This window comes from Typopeltis vanoorti, chromosome 22, assembly GCF_054136105.1.
Source record: "Typopeltis vanoorti isolate ZY-2024b chromosome 22, IOZ_Tvanoo_1.0, whole genome shotgun sequence".
NCBI classification, from domain to species: domain Eukaryota; kingdom Metazoa; phylum Arthropoda; class Arachnida; order Uropygi; family Thelyphonidae; genus Typopeltis; species Typopeltis vanoorti.
This window is the reverse complement of record NC_143570.1, coordinates 40,092,400-40,109,783: the sequence shown is the minus strand read 5'-3', so window position 1 is coordinate 40,109,783 and position 17,384 is coordinate 40,092,400. Positions and strand designations below refer to the sequence as shown.

The 17,384-nt window shown below is 34.8% G+C and overlaps 1 protein-coding gene across 4 annotated transcripts in view; it reads right to left on the bottom strand.

The window, feature by feature from the left end:
* The window catches only part of LOC150094343 (beta-1,4-N-acetylgalactosaminyltransferase bre-4-like), a 237,807-nt gene that overhangs the window by 166,922 nt on the left and 53,501 nt on the right, over positions 1–17,384 (bottom strand). The window contains exon 2 of one of the 4 annotated variants that reach the window (XM_090411758.1): positions 9,830–9,892. The exons of the other annotated variants lie outside the window; for them this stretch is intronic. The gene's annotated coding sequence lies outside the window, so the exon portion shown is untranslated. The remainder of the gene's footprint in view (positions 1–9,829; positions 9,893–17,384) is intronic. 4 annotated transcript variants of the gene reach the window in all.

Genomic DNA, 17,384 nt, shown 5'->3' with positions numbered 1-17,384 from the left:
CCGATGACGATTAAATTACATCTGGTTCCGATACGCAATGGCACAAGTTTTCAACAGCATGGCAACACAGTTCGAATTGTCATGATGAAAAAACTACGTCGCCACATATGTTTTGAAAACCTTATTTGAAATCGAATATGTATCGAGTGTGTGATGATTAAACCAGTAGCAATCAATATATAACATACCAGGAACATTTTACAATCATCCTTCAGTACTGTTTACTCTCCCAGCTTTCCTGAAATTTACGCAAATATTGTCCCCCTTAGTCAGTATCAAATTTCATCATAAATGCAATCTTCGCCCGTATCGTCCTGTAATGATTTTTTTTCCCCCAAAATTTTTTTTTCGGGATCCATAAATTACATTCTAACACCTTGTCTACCTATTTTTCTTCTTTTCCATTACACTGCGTGTGATTTTGGTAAGGCTCACAATATGCTTGGTAATTCTGAACAAGCAAATCGCAAAACCTGATATTCCAGTTTAAAAAAATAAATAAATACATGAACGAAAAACACTTATAAACGAAATGTTTATAAATAGCAGCTTGCTCGTACATGCTGAACGAGCAAGCACACATTAGTTCTGCTAGAAACTTGTTCGCGTACCTGTCACCTTAGGAACATATAGGACACGGATGCTCGAAGAACCTGTGAGAATTGGGACCGATTACAATCAAGAACACTCAACCCTTAAAAATCTATAATGAGGAAGTATGTAGCTGTCAGGCCTATTGATTTTAAAGACGATCCCATTAACGCCACTTGATAAATACAAAAAATTGTGGATCCAGATCACTAGCTAGTATGTATTATTAAAATATACAATAAAACCTAATTCGGAATAGCAAACGTGTGTAGGAGTTCGAAAACTTGCGTTCTTCCTTTTATGCAATTAAGTTTTTTTTAAAGAAACACTAAGCAAAAGATAAACATTTGATGTAAAAAAAATACATGATTATAAGAAACGATTACTGTTATGAGCATAAATTAACAACGTCAAATTCTATAAAACATATGAGAGATTGTATATGTTTACTTTAGATGCTTTATAATAAGACAAGACATAATTGAAAAAATTGGGAGAGATTTTATTATGCAAGTACTACCAATGTGAAATGTGAGCTTGCTTGGAGGCATAGATGATCTTTATTCATGGAAGGATATTCGACAAACACACTCTTAATTCATGTTCCACTAATTGAAGTACTGATCAAAATTTGGTCTTGGTAGCATTTGCAGCAAAATAAACCAATGTTCCATAAATATTAGGCTAGCGAAAATGCACTATAATTTGGACGAAAATATTTTTATAAATTAAAATTTGGCGGCACACCATAAAAACACTGTATATATATATATACACACACACACACACACTAGGGGGCCTCCGCCCCCGCGTTCTGGACTGGTAGGCCGGTTCTCCTTGAATTCCGATGACTCGATACTCAGGGTACCCCCCTGAGTTTCAAAAAACTTGACAAAACGTTACATAAAAAGGCTTATTTTATATTATAGAGCATTTTATATTATAGAGTAGAAAATGTTACACAAAAACGTCACATAAAAACGTTACAGCTTACATCCGTTTCCAATTTCAGCTTATCATTTTATAGTATAGAGTAGACATATATTCCACATATACGAGAGAGAAAATTCTGTGCGCATCAGTGCCCTGATATGGGATGATTATATGCACATAATATTCCGTCTAGAATGAATTTTATGATTTTATTTTTGATGAATGTCATATTTGGGATTATTGTTTTAATTTCATCTAAATGGGGATACATTTTGTAACCAAATCACACAAACCGACGGTTTACAATAAATTATGCTAGCTTACTATTCTCTTATACAACACCATTAAAGTGTAGACGATTTTCGTCTTCCGATGTGAAAACCCCACCTACTTATTGGAGGCAAGTGAAATGGCTTTTAAAATGTCACGCTTGGTATCCCGAATTACCTAACAATTTTACATAACAATGTCAGGTAACATGACAAATGACTGATATTTACTGTTGCATCCATCGAAAGCCGACGGATGCAACAGTAACTATTTTGGCTTCCACAATAGCGGATGGTAGTTGTTGGCGCTTATTTAGGTACAAGTTTAAAATGCTAGACAACAGTGTACTGCTTCAACATTCCTTATATATTTATCATAATTAAATCTTATATTACTTAAAACTTATTCAGATTAATTATAAGTACACACTAAAAGCAAATACAGTCATCCTGCAAAATCTGACCAACAGGCATTAATGTAAATACAGCACTGGAATTTTACTTCCTGTTAACGCTGTGACTTAGCTTTGAAGCATGAGCTGTCTCCAAAAGAGAATAGGAATAAATTTCCAGTCCGAGAACAGCAACCAAGGAGAATGAAAAAAGCTTTTTAACTTGATCGAAACATTCGATTATGGAATCATAAATTTTAAAAATTACCGAAGTAGCGAAGAAAAATTAGCGTCTTACGATGATATGTGCATATGATTACGTGTACTGTATAGTGAAAGAATGTACAGTATTAGGATTGTAGTCGAGACTAAAATGCAGCAAGAGAAAAACACAATAGAAAAGTTTTTTTTACTAATTATTTAAACACTGACGATATCCGCATACTATTTGAATTATCATTCATTTCACAGCTATTTGAACAATTTTTAAGCTGGAAAATGCTGATGCCAAACTGTGCTGATCCCGCACGCAGAGAATCAAACATTAAAAAACATGTGCAAAAAAAAGTATAAATCGCTGGGGTTTTATCTTTATTAAAACGATCGATACGTTTTGTTTCAAGAACACATCTCACATAATTTTTAGCATTCAACAAGTTTGTGGATTTCAATATGTAGTCTTACAGACAAGTATTTCTCAAGCGAATCAGTCGATCTCATATAGCAGTGGCAGGGCATTTCCTCTCACAAAACTGATGAACTAGTTAGAAGAACAAAGTAGTTATTAGATAAAATACGCTGGCCATATGCAACTCATGCATGCATCGTTTTTAATTGAAGGAGCGCAAGTATTCAAGTAAACTATCAAGTCATATTTGTACATTCACAGTCATCTCGTCATTTTCAATTTCTCTCGAAACTGTTCCTGAAATGGTAAGAGAAAAAGTAAACATTCTGGGCTATCGACAGGTCGGATAACGTCAGCTGTTCAAATTTGTGCGACCGATCGACTAACGAAAGAACATCCTTTAAGCAACTAACTATCCCTACGAATACAGTATACTGGTTTAACGTATTTCCACACTGAAAGGAACTGTAAAACGTTTGGTGGATTTCCTACCATCTCACTCAATGTGGTATCAGAACAATTATCGCACCTTGACTTTATGGGTTTTCTTTGGCTTTTATAAATTCCTTTTCTTTTTTTCTTTAATGCAAAAATTCATTAATACTTCCGTGCTGTAATTATTATTAAAAAAAACTTTGCTTTTGTGTAAAACAATAACTGTTCTACAGAGTATCTTAGATATTAACCTTTCAGTTCACACACACACACGATAAAACTGCAGGTTATTTAAGCTTCACCTCGTCTATTTAAAATTTTTCTATCCCTGGGATTCCACAATTTTCAATAGCAACTTTGCTAACTTGAATATAATATATTATGCATTAAAAGGAACAAGTCGAAAAAATATGGTATGATCCATTACCCAACTTCATTATTATTATCTCCGTTAATGTAGGTTCTTTATCTAGAACCATGTTATTGCGGCGGATAAAGTAGTGATAATATGAGCCAGTTAAAGAGATGAGGAAAAGCAAAGTACCACTAACAGGCTTTAATATGGAAGATATTGACTGGAAGAATAAAAGAGCTAATAAAAAGAAAAGCTGATAAAACGATTAGTAAAATTTTGGAAGATGTGATAATTAACATGTACATGAGCCAACTAGAGGGAATAACTAGGTTTTCAGATTACAATTCATTAACAGAAATTAATTAACGATGTTAACTTTCTAGAAATGTGATAATACTCGTTTGACCTTAGGACGGCGAAATAAGAAGCCATGATTTAACGTACTGACTTTATAAAAAATGACTAACGTTGACTATGCATAATGTCCAATATTACACAAGTAGATTTCACAAATGTGGAGTCATCTGAATGAATAATCAAAGAAACACATAAGAAAAAAGGTATGGAGAGAGAGAGCATCCATCTGAAAAATCAGTTAAGTATGACAGATGTGACCAACTAGCATTAACCAAATTGTTAAAGAGAGTGAAACAAAATTTGACTTGCAATTAATTAGGAATGATAAGATTCATCTGAAATGTTTACGAGCATGCTACAAAGGGAAAAGAATAATCGAAAACAAGCATAACCATTTCCTTGGAACAATTTTGAATGATTCAGCTGTGGTTGCAGAAGAATTTAATAAGTATTTCGCAAGTGTATAGTTAAGACTGGTTGGTTACAAGAGAAAATGACTTAAGAGGATAAAATTATTTTAAATGCCTTAGCAGCAATAATGTTGGACTCATGGATGATGGAATTATACAAATCCTTGGTAGTAAATATTTGTATGCCAGCGTTCATTAATCCACTTCTGATTATTTTCAATGAACCGCTGAGACTGGGAATAGTATCTTCTCAATGGAATTATGCCAATGGTTATTCCAATTCACCGAACGAATCATTACAAAGCGGATAATTATACACTAGTGAATCTTCTCAGTGATATCTTATTGCTTTGAAGCAATAAGAAAATTAGAAATCGCATGTCGGACGGACGGTCGTGATAGGATTCGCTTTGTGAGCACTAAGCAGTGATTAGTAATGAAAAATCTGCTTACTTTTTATGAAGAGGTAGCGGGAAACAGACCCAAAGCAAAATGGCAAAGGTTTGAGTTATTTGGATTTCTGTAGGCTTCAGGATTCCACATAAGATCCTTGTTGCCTCAAATAGAAAAAGGAATGTTTTGTTAAATTTCCTTACATAGTAAGGGATCGTGCAATATTACAGTACCTGCTCTACCATCATCATAAGATACTGTTAATGGTAGAGGTGTTGAAATCTCTAAATAAAGTGAGATACTAGTCTTATGGCAGACTCCAAGCTTGGGTAAGATATTATGTCTGTTTTTCAAAAAAAAAAAAATCAGTTTTCTCCAAATCACTGGCATCCCTAAAGTTAGTTTTCTTTTTTCAATCCACTGAGTTTACAAGAAGTGAATGATAAACTACAATAAGCCTACCTACTTTTTACCTTGACGGTAAACTCAAGATACAATATGATCAACATTTTTACGCTCAAATTAAGGGAAATATCTGAGTTACATCGCGCTGTTGCTTAATACTTGTTGACACAAGCAGACCGCAATTCTTTAACTTTAAAAGATGACGTTATAAATTAGAGATATTCAAAGGCTGCTGAACGCAAAGTGAAAATTCTAACCATGTGTATTAACAGTACTCACTGACAATAAAGACAAGTTCAGGTGTTGTTTAACCAGGGCCAACATTCGTTTTCAAACACGGCCACATGCCGCGAATCAAAAGAGATGTTAAAGTGACAGTTACGTGAAATGTTATTGTTATATAACTATATCAAGATAAATATTCTAAAAATTTATGAAAGCTGTGTCCTTAGATGATAAAATTTACTGAATTTACATATATTGACTGAATACATAGAAATACAACAGAATACTTTGAAAATTCCTTTGTTGACCAAAGTGGGGCATTTGTGTTGTCAACCACTGTTTTGCTGTGGTAATATTACTAATGCTCCAATTTGGTCAACAAAGGAATCACAAGAATGTATCTTGTGATTCCTTTGTTGTATTTTATCATCGCTACCTTGTCTCAATTAAAAGAGCATACAGTTATGTTACAAATATTCCTGCTCTCTCTCTCTCTCTGTAATTTTGCTATGGTAAAACCACTCCAAGTGCTGATTTTAGGAGGAAATAGTAAATGAAATTCCTTTCTATTCAGACCTGCTTTCCACTCATAAGATATAAAAAAATCAATTACAAAACATAAGATATATAAGACAGAAAATACCCACTATACTTTTTCAGTGTGGACACGGCCACATTTTATCCTGTTCATTATTACAGTAGATGAAAGTCATAAAAAAAAGTCGAAATATCTATGTGATAGAAAGTTCTATTGAGGAACATCTATCTCCCTCATTTATATTCATATTTTATCTCTGAAACTGAATGTGAGAATTACAGAGGTATTTCCCTACTGAGTGTTCCTGGCAAGATCTATGCAAGTATACTTGAGAAACGATTGAGAAGAATTGTGGAAGAAAAGCTTGGTGAAGAACAAGCTGGATTGAGGCCAAATAGAGGCTGTCAGGATCAGATCTTCACTTTACGACAAATAGTCGAGAAAGCATGGGAATATAACAAAGATCTGTATTTAAGTTTTGTTGATTTGGAAAAGGCATATGACAAGGTGCCAAGAGAGAAGCTATTCAATACACTGCAGTTATATGGTGTCAATGGGGCATTATATCAAGCAATACTTAGTCTTTATTTGAGTTGTGAGTCTGCAGTTAGAATTGAAGGAAGTACAGGAAGATGGTTTAATGTTAAATCTGGTGTGAGACAAGGATGTACGTTACCCCCTCTGTTATTCATTATCTATATGGATCACATTATGAAGGAATGTGGTATTAAACCTGATATCAAAATTGGAGATGTTAATGTCAGCTCTTTGCTTTATGCGGATGATGTTATACTTCTAAATAAATCCGCTACAAGTCTGCAAGATTCTCTGACTAAATTGAATAGCTGTTGTAATAGATATGGTATGAAGGTCAGCAATAAAAAGACAAAGACAATGAAAATAGGCAGAATCATTGAAAATGTCAACTGTGTTGTGAATGGAAAACCTGTGGAACAAGTAAAACATTTCAGCTACTTAGGCACAATTTTTACTGAAGATGGTAAACTAAATATAGAAATAGACAACAGAATCAGCAAAGCTGGTATCGTGGGAAGTCAATTGAATAAATTCATATGGAATAAGAAAGAAATTAGTCGGAACACTAAATTAGCTGTATACAAGACTGTGTTCAAACCAATTTTAACTTATGGATCTGAGAGCTGGGTCAGAAGTAAAACACTTGACCAAAGACTAGAGACCGCAGATATGAGAGTCCTGAGAAAGATTAGAGGCGTGAACAGATGGCATCAATGGCAATATCATATTAAAAATGAGGATATTAGGAAAGAACTTGACATTGTCAGCATCCAGGAATGCGTTAGCAGAGCTAATCTCAGATGGAATGGTCACTTAAATAGAATGGGAGAGGAAAGATTAGCAAAACAAGTGTTCTCTGCCAGGTTGGCAGGAAAACGACCCAGAGGAAGACCAAGATATAGGTGGATTGATACGGTGCAAAGTGTCTTAGACGACAGAAATATATGATCTGATAATGTTGGAGTCTTGACAAGTAACAGACTGATTTGGAGGAAAATTGTAGATAGGAAGTTAGTAATGATGTAATTTTTTCATGTAGTACTGTCATATCCTGTACACCCCTTGAGGGTACATGGCAGGAATTTGATGATGATGATATTTTATCTCACGCAACATCACAGATTACCGAGTTTTAATAGAACTGGATAACAGTAAGCAGAAGTGCCCTAGTTATTTCACTAAGTGTTTTCCCTAATGGTCGTTATTATTCACAACAATGAAGTCGTTTTGATACCCGAAGCTTTATGGATTCAATGTTATGCTTAATCCGTTTAACGGCTGCAGAGGGATGAGTACTTAAATTTAAGGAATTAGACGGATCCAGTGGAGCGCTAGTTGCTTTAGGCTATTTTTACACAAACAGCTAGAGTACCCAAATGCTACCGACTGAGCAATTTTCTGATACACAACCTACATATGCCCTAGAGCAGGGGTTCTCAAACTTTTTAAATTTTGTACCACATAAATAAGAATCAAAAAATATATGTACCACCATATAATGTCAAATAGAGTGACGCTACTGTTATTATATTCTGTATACTTTGCTAGTGATCTCATAAACAAAATAAAGCACATTCCCGGGCGTTCGCAAGAACATCCCATCTCGGTAGTGTCTTAACAGCGGTGTCAGCATAAATCAAAAACGCCACTCCACATTCATACGAATATAAACATACTATTTATTTTTAATATCATTTATGTTAAATAATAACTTTCCTTTATTTTTTAACGGAATATCACATAATTATCTTAATAAAATACATTTTCACGTAAAATAATATATTACTCTTAAACTTGCAACAATCTATTGCTTTTGTTTTTCATTGTTACATGTATTTTGTTTATTATAATTTTTTTTACATACAAAAATACTGTTTCAAAATAAATATTAAATATGAAAACCCTTATGACACGCTAATGAGACTTCGCATCCGAAAATTAGCATACAACTGCAATAAAATCTATTTGTTCGTTTTATTCGATTCGCCAGGCTAAATTCTTGGAACAGTCTACTCGTTACAATATTAAAATACATTTTTCTGAACATTTATTTAAATATTTTGTATAAAAATTGTACCACCAAAAATAACGTAATGTACCATTAGTGGTACACGTACCACAATTTGAGAAACGATGCCCTAGAGCAGGGGTTCTCAATCTTTTCCAGCGGCGTACCACTATATTTAATTCAATATATTAGATGTACCAGTAAGGCAGTGTGGCTCACGTACCACCAGCGGTACGCGTACCATAGGTTGAGAATCTCTGCCTTAGAGGGTATATCTAAGGAGATATGTCACGAGACCTGGGAAGTAGCCGATTCGCGATACTACCACGACCGCTCTCCAAGGAAACGTTCACTACATCGGAAAAAATAGTGTAGCTCGTAGCTACATCTAAGATCAATGGCAATTAGTTTTTTTTGCAGGAGGAGACTCCGCTGTAACGTCGCAATTTTCTTGTTCAGCTGCGTCTTATTCAGCTACACGTATGATATGAAATGTACCACACTGAAATCCGGAATTCAATATGGATAAATGTTGCTAGTATTCGGCAACAATACGAATATTATTTCCATTGCACAAACTATCTATAAACACAAACTTTCGGTATATTCACAGCATTAGAAAATATGGAAGTCGTACCAAATTAAACATACGAGGGGGGAGGGACCTGGAAAGTTCTGATAAATATCTCAATTCCTTCACTGTGATTATCACAGCTTTACAGCACACCTTTGTACAAACCACTTTTTGCGAGAAAACATTAAACGCAAACAGCCAGTTACAGTAAGCAAAAATTTAGTTCATTTCAAGATCGCGAGCTATACTTGCCCTTGACTGACGGAAAGGCTGTACTGAGTAACTGAAGACATTTAAGGGTCGATGAAATTCACCGAGATAGCAATTCTACGAAAACCCAATATTTTTTAATGTTTTAATTAAAATTATGTAATATTGCCAAAGATGCAGACACGAATAATTAGGTGGCTATCGAGGATTTCAATAACTATTTTGTTCTATTTTATAATATTATTCTGTAATTCGCATGTCTTCTTGAATTGCAGGCACTATCAAGCAGAGTGATGGAGACAATAAGACTTATCTGTGCCTTTTCAAGGTAAGAAATTTTTCGAGTCATTAGAAAATGCAGCTGACAAAAAAAAAAAATGGAAATGGTAGTGCTTCTTGGAGATCTGAACAGCGCAGTAAGAAATTAATATTGGAGTAGGGAAAATTTAGAGAAAAGAGCTGAAATAGGGTGACAAAGCACGCGTTGCATTTCTGTTCAAGACCTGATAGTCAATCCTAATATGTTCAAAACTTCGCATGAAGGGAAGATACAGAAAGTAATTTCTCACCGACTATGTTACTGCTGACAGCGATATCTTCATTGGTTCATGACACAAGAGTGTACAGGGAATCTGAAATAGGAAGTGATCATTTAGTTTTGAGCACGATGAAATGGAATATCATAGAAAAGAAAAAATATGCAAACGTTTTCATAAGAATCAAAGGTCAGCAGTTTTAGAGGTGAACTGTCGACTCAAATATGTCAATCATCATACAAGAAAAAAATGAGAGTTTGAAAACAATGAAATGAAATAAATAAAAAAGATTATAGAAAGTTCCTAGCAAGTCAGTCACAGTGTGTGCTTTTTTAGAGTATAAAAAAAACCCAAAACACGAGGCAATGTGCAAAAAATAGATAAAATAAATGCCATAGGAAGACTGGAAAGAATATAGAAGATAAGCATCACAAAGGTGTAAAAATGTCCTGGAAGCTATTGAACAAACTTCACGATGAATTTCATTGTTCGGTGTGAGACAACCAGCCCACTTAATGGAGGCCTGAAGTCGCTTGTAAAAAGTTTCATGTTTGGTCTCTAGAAAGCAAAGCCGGGTTTTAGGCGCATGAAAAATAAATAATATAAAATTAATAAAAAAATAGAAAAAATTCCTTAGCCTACCCACGATACTAACATACCACAGATTTACAATCTTTCATGGAAAAAAAAAAATGGAGAAAAGTATACTGCAAAAGGCATCAGAGAGAAATAAAGGCGGCAAAAACTGAAGATAAAGATATTCTAGATATATGGATTAATTAAAGGATTGTTAAATAAGAAATTTGCACCAGGACTACTACTATGTTCACTGGGCATCTACAGATGCCGTATGGTCACTCCGCTCGGTGATGTGCCACACCAGGCCTCGCACATGCAGTCCTGTTGTTTGCTTCTCTGGCGGTCTAACTCTCTGATGATCAGTCACTCCACACACGCCATCCATCCATCTCATTGATGGTCTACCCCTGCCTCTTTTGCCAAGAACTTTACCTTCTATTGCTGTTCTGAGAAGTCCCCCCTCAATCCTTTCTGTGTGTCCAAAATATTTTAACTTTCTTCTGTCAATATCCTTAAGGAGCCTTAAATTTCTACTGATCTTTTCTAACACCCAATTCATTTGTAAGCCTTTCAAGTACATGATATCCTCAACAGCCTTCTGTAACATCATATCTCAAAAGCAGATATTCGTTTCTTATCTGACTTCTTTAGGTTCCAAGTCTCGCATCCATAAGTCGCTGTCGGAAAAACAACTGCATCCAAAATCCTCAACTTTGTTCCCATGGAGATAGATCCATCCTTCCAGATTTTAGACAGGTCTCTGACTGTTGTTTTAGCCATTCCTAACCTTTTTCTGACGTCTTCTGAACTACATTATTAATGTAATTCTTCACATTAATAATGGAGCCCAGGTACTCAAACTTGCTGACTTCCTCAATTCTTTCTCCATTAAGGTACACTTGTTTCTCAAGAGCTTCTCTGTTTGTATTTCCTTTGAGAACCATAATCTTTGCTAGGATTTAGTTGAAGTCCTCTGTTATTACTGATCTTGTTAATTATGTCAAGAATTTGTCCCAGTTCTTCCATGTCATTACAAAGGAGTATTGTATCATCAGTATAATACCTCAGATTACTAATCAATCTACCTCCTATCCTAATTCCTGTCCTGAGTTCATCCAATGCTTCACACATGATGTCCTCTGCAAATATACTAAACAAGTGAGGAGAAAGTAAACATCCTTGCCTAACTCCTTTTCCAACTTGAAGCCAGTCAGTCAATCCACCACCTGCTCTTACCGTTGTAAGAACATTCGTGTTCTTACCGAGCTTCTTGATTATACAAGTTGGCTATCAACCTGATAGTGTGTTGAGAAAAATTCATTCTTTTCATTACTTCCCACAGTTTCACATGCTCAACAGAGTCGAAAGCTTTAGAGTAGTCTAATTTGATCTCGCTAAGGCAAAGGATCTGATCTTTGGTGCCAGGACAGCGGTAGAAAATATTCAAGAGGAATGCAATCGGAGTACATATCAATACATATTTTATACCTGAGGCAGTAAAAGCCACTGAAATTTAGAAAGGTAGCTGAAGTAGATGATAGAAATGTTCACATAGCGAAGGATAAAAGTGGCTACATAATTCAAATGATCTGGTCAGAAGGTCGAATTCTGGATGATTGGACCAGAGCTCTCATAGTTCGGTCTATAAAAAAGAATTAGAGGAATTTCTCTACGGAGTTTTCCAGATAAGATTATTGCGGGCATATCTGAAAAATACTTAAGATCAGAGATCAGATTTCACTTTAAGACAAATGGTTGAGAAATCATGGGAATACTGCAAGTATCTGTATTTACCGTATTTTTCGGACGATAAGATGCACCCCAAATTTATGAGACGATTTTTAGAAATAAAATATTTTATTATATAAAGATATTTACAAATTCTTACTTAATTTTTATTTATTGTTACAATCATTCGTATTAGCAATATTCAGTTCATCTTCACTCTCGGTACTATCACTCGTCTCGTTAATGTCCCCGTTTGTATTACTTTCGTCTGAACTATTGTTGTCACTCCCTTCAAAAACTGCGTCATCTACGGTACCATCCATCGCATTACTTATCCCGCATTTCTTAAATGACTTTATAATCGTATCTTCTTTCACAGCTTCCCATGAATTTTTCACCCAGGTACAAAGTTCTGTAATTGTTGGCCGTTTCATACATCCTGTTGCTGTAACATCGTGATTTGGCTTTGCCATCGATTTGTTCCACTCTCCCCGCAAAAAAACGTTTGAATGATTTATTAATAGATCGATCCAAGGGTTGTAATTGACTGTAAGGCCTCCAGGAATGACAGCTAATTCTGTATTCATTTCTTTTAGAAGCTTCTTGGTTGATTCTGTTTTATGCGCTCTGAATTGATCCCACACTAATATCGCAGGCTTTTTAAACAAACGCACCTGGACGTTTTGCCCATATCTTTTGTATCCATAATTTCATTCCTGTTTCGTTCATTCCAGCCTTCATCTTGAACGTAGATAATAATGCCAGGAGGAATTTCATCTCTCGGTAACGTTTTTCTCTTGAAGATTAACATGGGGGGGGTATTTTTGTTCCGTCCGCGCAACAAGCTAAAACTACAGTGTAGCGAGTTTTTTTCGTGACATGTTGTTTTGATCACTATTGATTTGGTGCCTTTTGAAACTACTGTCCGATTTGAAGAAACATCAAAAGTTAGAGGCACTTCATCCATGTTCGCAATTTGATTAAGCTCAAAGTTAAATTTTCTTCTCGCTGATATGACAAATCTATGGAATTCTATAATTTTAGCTTCATAGTCAGCGGGCATTTTTTGGGATAGAGTGGTTTTTGTACGCATGCATAAATAACTCGTGTCTTTTCATAAATCTAAAGCACCAAGACGGTAAAATCTAAAATTCCATTAGCAGTTGCCCATCGTTTCACTTCAATAATTATCATTTTCGTAGAAACAGATATTCCCATGTTTCATTTGTACTTCTAATTCTGGCCATTTTTCTAGGTGCGAACGGAATGTTTTCTTGTGGTTACATAGCAGTTTTAATTGTTCCTCTTGTTTTCTCCACTCACGAACCATTTTTTCTGTTGGTGGTGGACCAAATTGTCTTTCTGTTGCTCTGTTTCCATATTGTTTTGCATAATTTATCACATTTAATTTATAACTCACGTTATATGAAAGTCTTTTTTTTTTTGTTTTACACTAATTTTTTTCTAATTTTAAGATAAAAATTTTAACGACATAAAAAATAATTCAAATGAACCGTACAAAAGCGCACACGTTTACACACTAATGACTATTGACGTTCTAAATCGGTGATTCACCCACATGCAGCGAGATAACTTAGATACCGGCCTTCAATGGCGTACTTACTAATTTTATTAACATATTGCGCCAGTAATTGAACTTCGCTAACAGCTTCGGTACAGTGTAAAGATTCGCATTTTAATGTTACCTTCGGACCATAAGACGCACCCCAATTTTCAGTCGATTTTTCTAATGTAAAAAGGTGCGTCTTATGGTCCGAAAAATACGGTAAGTAGTAGATCTAGGAAAGGCATATGGCAATGTGCCATGAAAAAATGTTCAAAACACATAATGGTGTAAACAGGACAGGATATCAAGCAACACATATTTAATACGGGAGCTCTAAATCGATCAGAACTAGGAGGCACGCAAAGATGTGATGAAAATCAGGTGCGAGACAAGGGTGAACACCATCTCCATTATTAACCATCTATACATATCGCATTAGGAAAGAAAGTGACATTTGGCTCGATATCAAATTTGAAAATGTTAATATCAACTATTTTATGTACATGATGTTATATTCATATTCTTTTCGTAGATGTCATATTCTTAAATAAATCGAGTCTGCAGGTCTTCTCAAATAAATTGAATAAATGCTTTAAACAAAATTGGCAATTAAAAAAAAAACTATGATATTAAGTAGGAATTTCAGAAACATCATCTGCATCCTGAATGGAGAAACCTGTGAAATCTGTAGAAGTAAAATACTTCACCTTTTTGGGCACAATTTTTAGTGAAGATAGCAAATTAAATGTGGGAATAAAAAGAATAAAGAAAAGAAGGAATAAAAAGAAAATATCAGGAAGGAACTTCCTGATATCTTCATTTTTATTTGCATTCAGCAGGGTGTTAATAAAAGTAATCTCAGGTGGTATGTCATTTATATAGAATCTGATGAGAAAGATTACCCATGATGGAAAGGAAAAGATTCAAAATAAGCTCAAGATGTGGACGGATTGATGCAGTCAGAAGACCTAAATATATGATCTGACTACGCTGGAGTCCTGAAAGATTAATTTGGAAGAAAATTGTCTATATGAATTAGTAAAAAGTGGAATGAATACCCTTGTAGAAAAGGTAGGGGGGGAAGCATAACTGGAAAATCTCAATGATAACTGTTAATCATAACCCTTACCAATCTTAGCTTGTGTTATTTTTATGAAACATTTACTCTCGTCATGCAAAAAAGAGAACTTTTTTGCATGACAAAAAAGAGAGCTGGTCAGATAAGAATCTGAATTCCTTCAGAATCATCTCAGCTTTTATCTTTAAAATTAAAAAATAAATAAATAAAATTTAGAAGGTCAATCTCGCAGCTTTTAATCAAGCTTATTTGTAGTCCTGAGTGGATGATATCTCTTGGTGTAACTGGGCAGAAATGGCATTCCTTAACTATTCGATTTTCCCTCCTGAGGAAAATGCTCTATTATCAGTTTGAAATATCTGTACTTCACTGTTATCTCCCAAGAACAGATAAGGTATTGTGTTATCTTTAGAAGTGCTGCCCATATCAACTTAGTTTCATAATAAACATATGAACTCCACAAAAGAGGCTACAAACTTCTATACGTCTGTGAGTAAAGTGTTAAGTAAATAAACTATTGCAACTGAGCATTTTTAATCTCACTGTCTGGTAAGTAATTACATATCTTTGCATGCGCACTTCTAGCCAACAAAATTATTAATACTGAATAATCCTAGAAAGTTTCAATTACCAGCAACGCGGGAATCTGACTACGCATTGCAACCCTCAACTACGTTTTACCTTTCTTTCGGTTAGTTTTTTTTTTTTTTTTCATGCGAGCACAAAACATGCATGTATTGAGGGGAGTTGTTAATTGTCGCAAAATAAGTGCCTTTGCTTCTAGAAAAGAATGGGGTGCAATAATACGAACGAGTTGAAGCAGTTGCGAAGATATTCGTGCTGAAAAGACTTATGGCCTCTATTTTGATTAAATTTCATTTCTATTAATTCTTCGGTAAATTGCGTGATTTCAGTGATTCGGTGTTTCAGTGAATTTTCGATTTTTCGGCGAAATGCGTTTCGATGAATGGCTTTTGAACTCTTTGAACTACTATTTTTAAGAACCTATCTTAAACAAATTGCAAATTTGAAAATAAAACACTAAACCCAGTTAAAAAAAATATTACCAATGAAAAGTGCTATTATTAAAAAAAAAAAAAAAAAAAAAAAGGAAAAAAAAAAGCCATAGTCTCTTTTTGTTCGATATCGAACACATCATCGTATGAATTTTTTTTTTTTTTTTAAACTCAAAACGATTTGAAGTTATGTGTATTCCTTCCGACTACTCCTGTGTTTGTGTGTTCAAGCTAAACTGCAAACCATTAATAATGGTTTGCAGTTTAGCTTGAACACGTCCACAATCCATTAATAACAAGTTAAACATACACAGCCTGGTACAAACGTACTGTCTTCAGTAGAAGTACAATAACACAGTAAAAAATAAAATAAATCTTAGTAAGCAAAGGAATGAACTAACTGGGGCTCGATGCCTAAGTAAAGTCAACATTTTTTGTTCATATCTATACATCCCCCCCATCTAGTACCGCGCATATAATTTCCACCTTAAAGTATACTTCGATTAAAAATTACTGCGTTAGAAGGCAGAGTGATTTGGAGGGGGGGGGGGGGAATACTGAAAAGAGGTTCCGTTTCTGACCCTCGGGTGTTGGGCATTTCTAAATGAAAGTGAGATAGTCTCATATGAGGTATAGCTGGGTTTCTCTCCAAAGAAACCGATTCTTCCGTAGCTTAATGAATTGTGCCGTTTGGTTGAAAAGATTTGCATTCGAATCTTGTCAGAATCAAAGACCCTTTATAAAGATTATGTAATTCAAAGCGTCTCATATCAGGGAGGAGGGTTTCCCTTTCTCGAACTTTGAAATTTTTGGTCTCTTAAAGCAAGTAACGAAACATAAACATAATTAATAGATACAATACACTGCCCTCATAGCTTCTTCAAGCATACTTTCAATCAAGCCAAACAAACTCCGCTTATTTGACTGTTCTCACAATCAAATAAGCGGAGAAAGGAAAAATCATCATTGACATTTAACCTATTTTTTAATATTACTTTCACCGAACATACTTTTTTTTCCCTTATTTTGTTTATTTTTACGTTGTTATTCCACTACAGGCCACTGTGGCTTTTAAGTGGTACAGTAGCATTGATTTTTATACTAGAATGCAGGTTTCTACCTAAGATTGGAACATGAACACAATCAAGCAGATTACTTTGTTTGTGCTGTAATTATGAAGTGAAAAAATACACCAAGTACCTGAGAAGGTTGAATCTCGTTTCAAGTGAAATTAACTGATGTATTTTTTCCCCCCGCAACGCAGAACAGTTCGTGTGTTTTGTTATGAACTAGTACAGTATTTTGCAGCTTTATTCATTTATGAACAATGTTTGGAGGTGTGACAGTTAAAGCACAATTTTAATCTAGTCTGAATTCCTAGTCTGAATAAAAATGTGGAAAAAAAATTTCACACGTAAGATTTATACATAAATAAAAATTACAAAACGTTCACGGCAGTGGGGGCTTGATCGATGCAACAATTAAATTGCGAACATGAAACGCTACAAAGCGTTAATCATTCCTATGACATCTAGCATATATTGTTTCCGGGTACACTGGGAGAATTTCTACCCCACATAATGAACAAGGTAGTTTAGGCCCTAGCTTGGGATCCGGTTA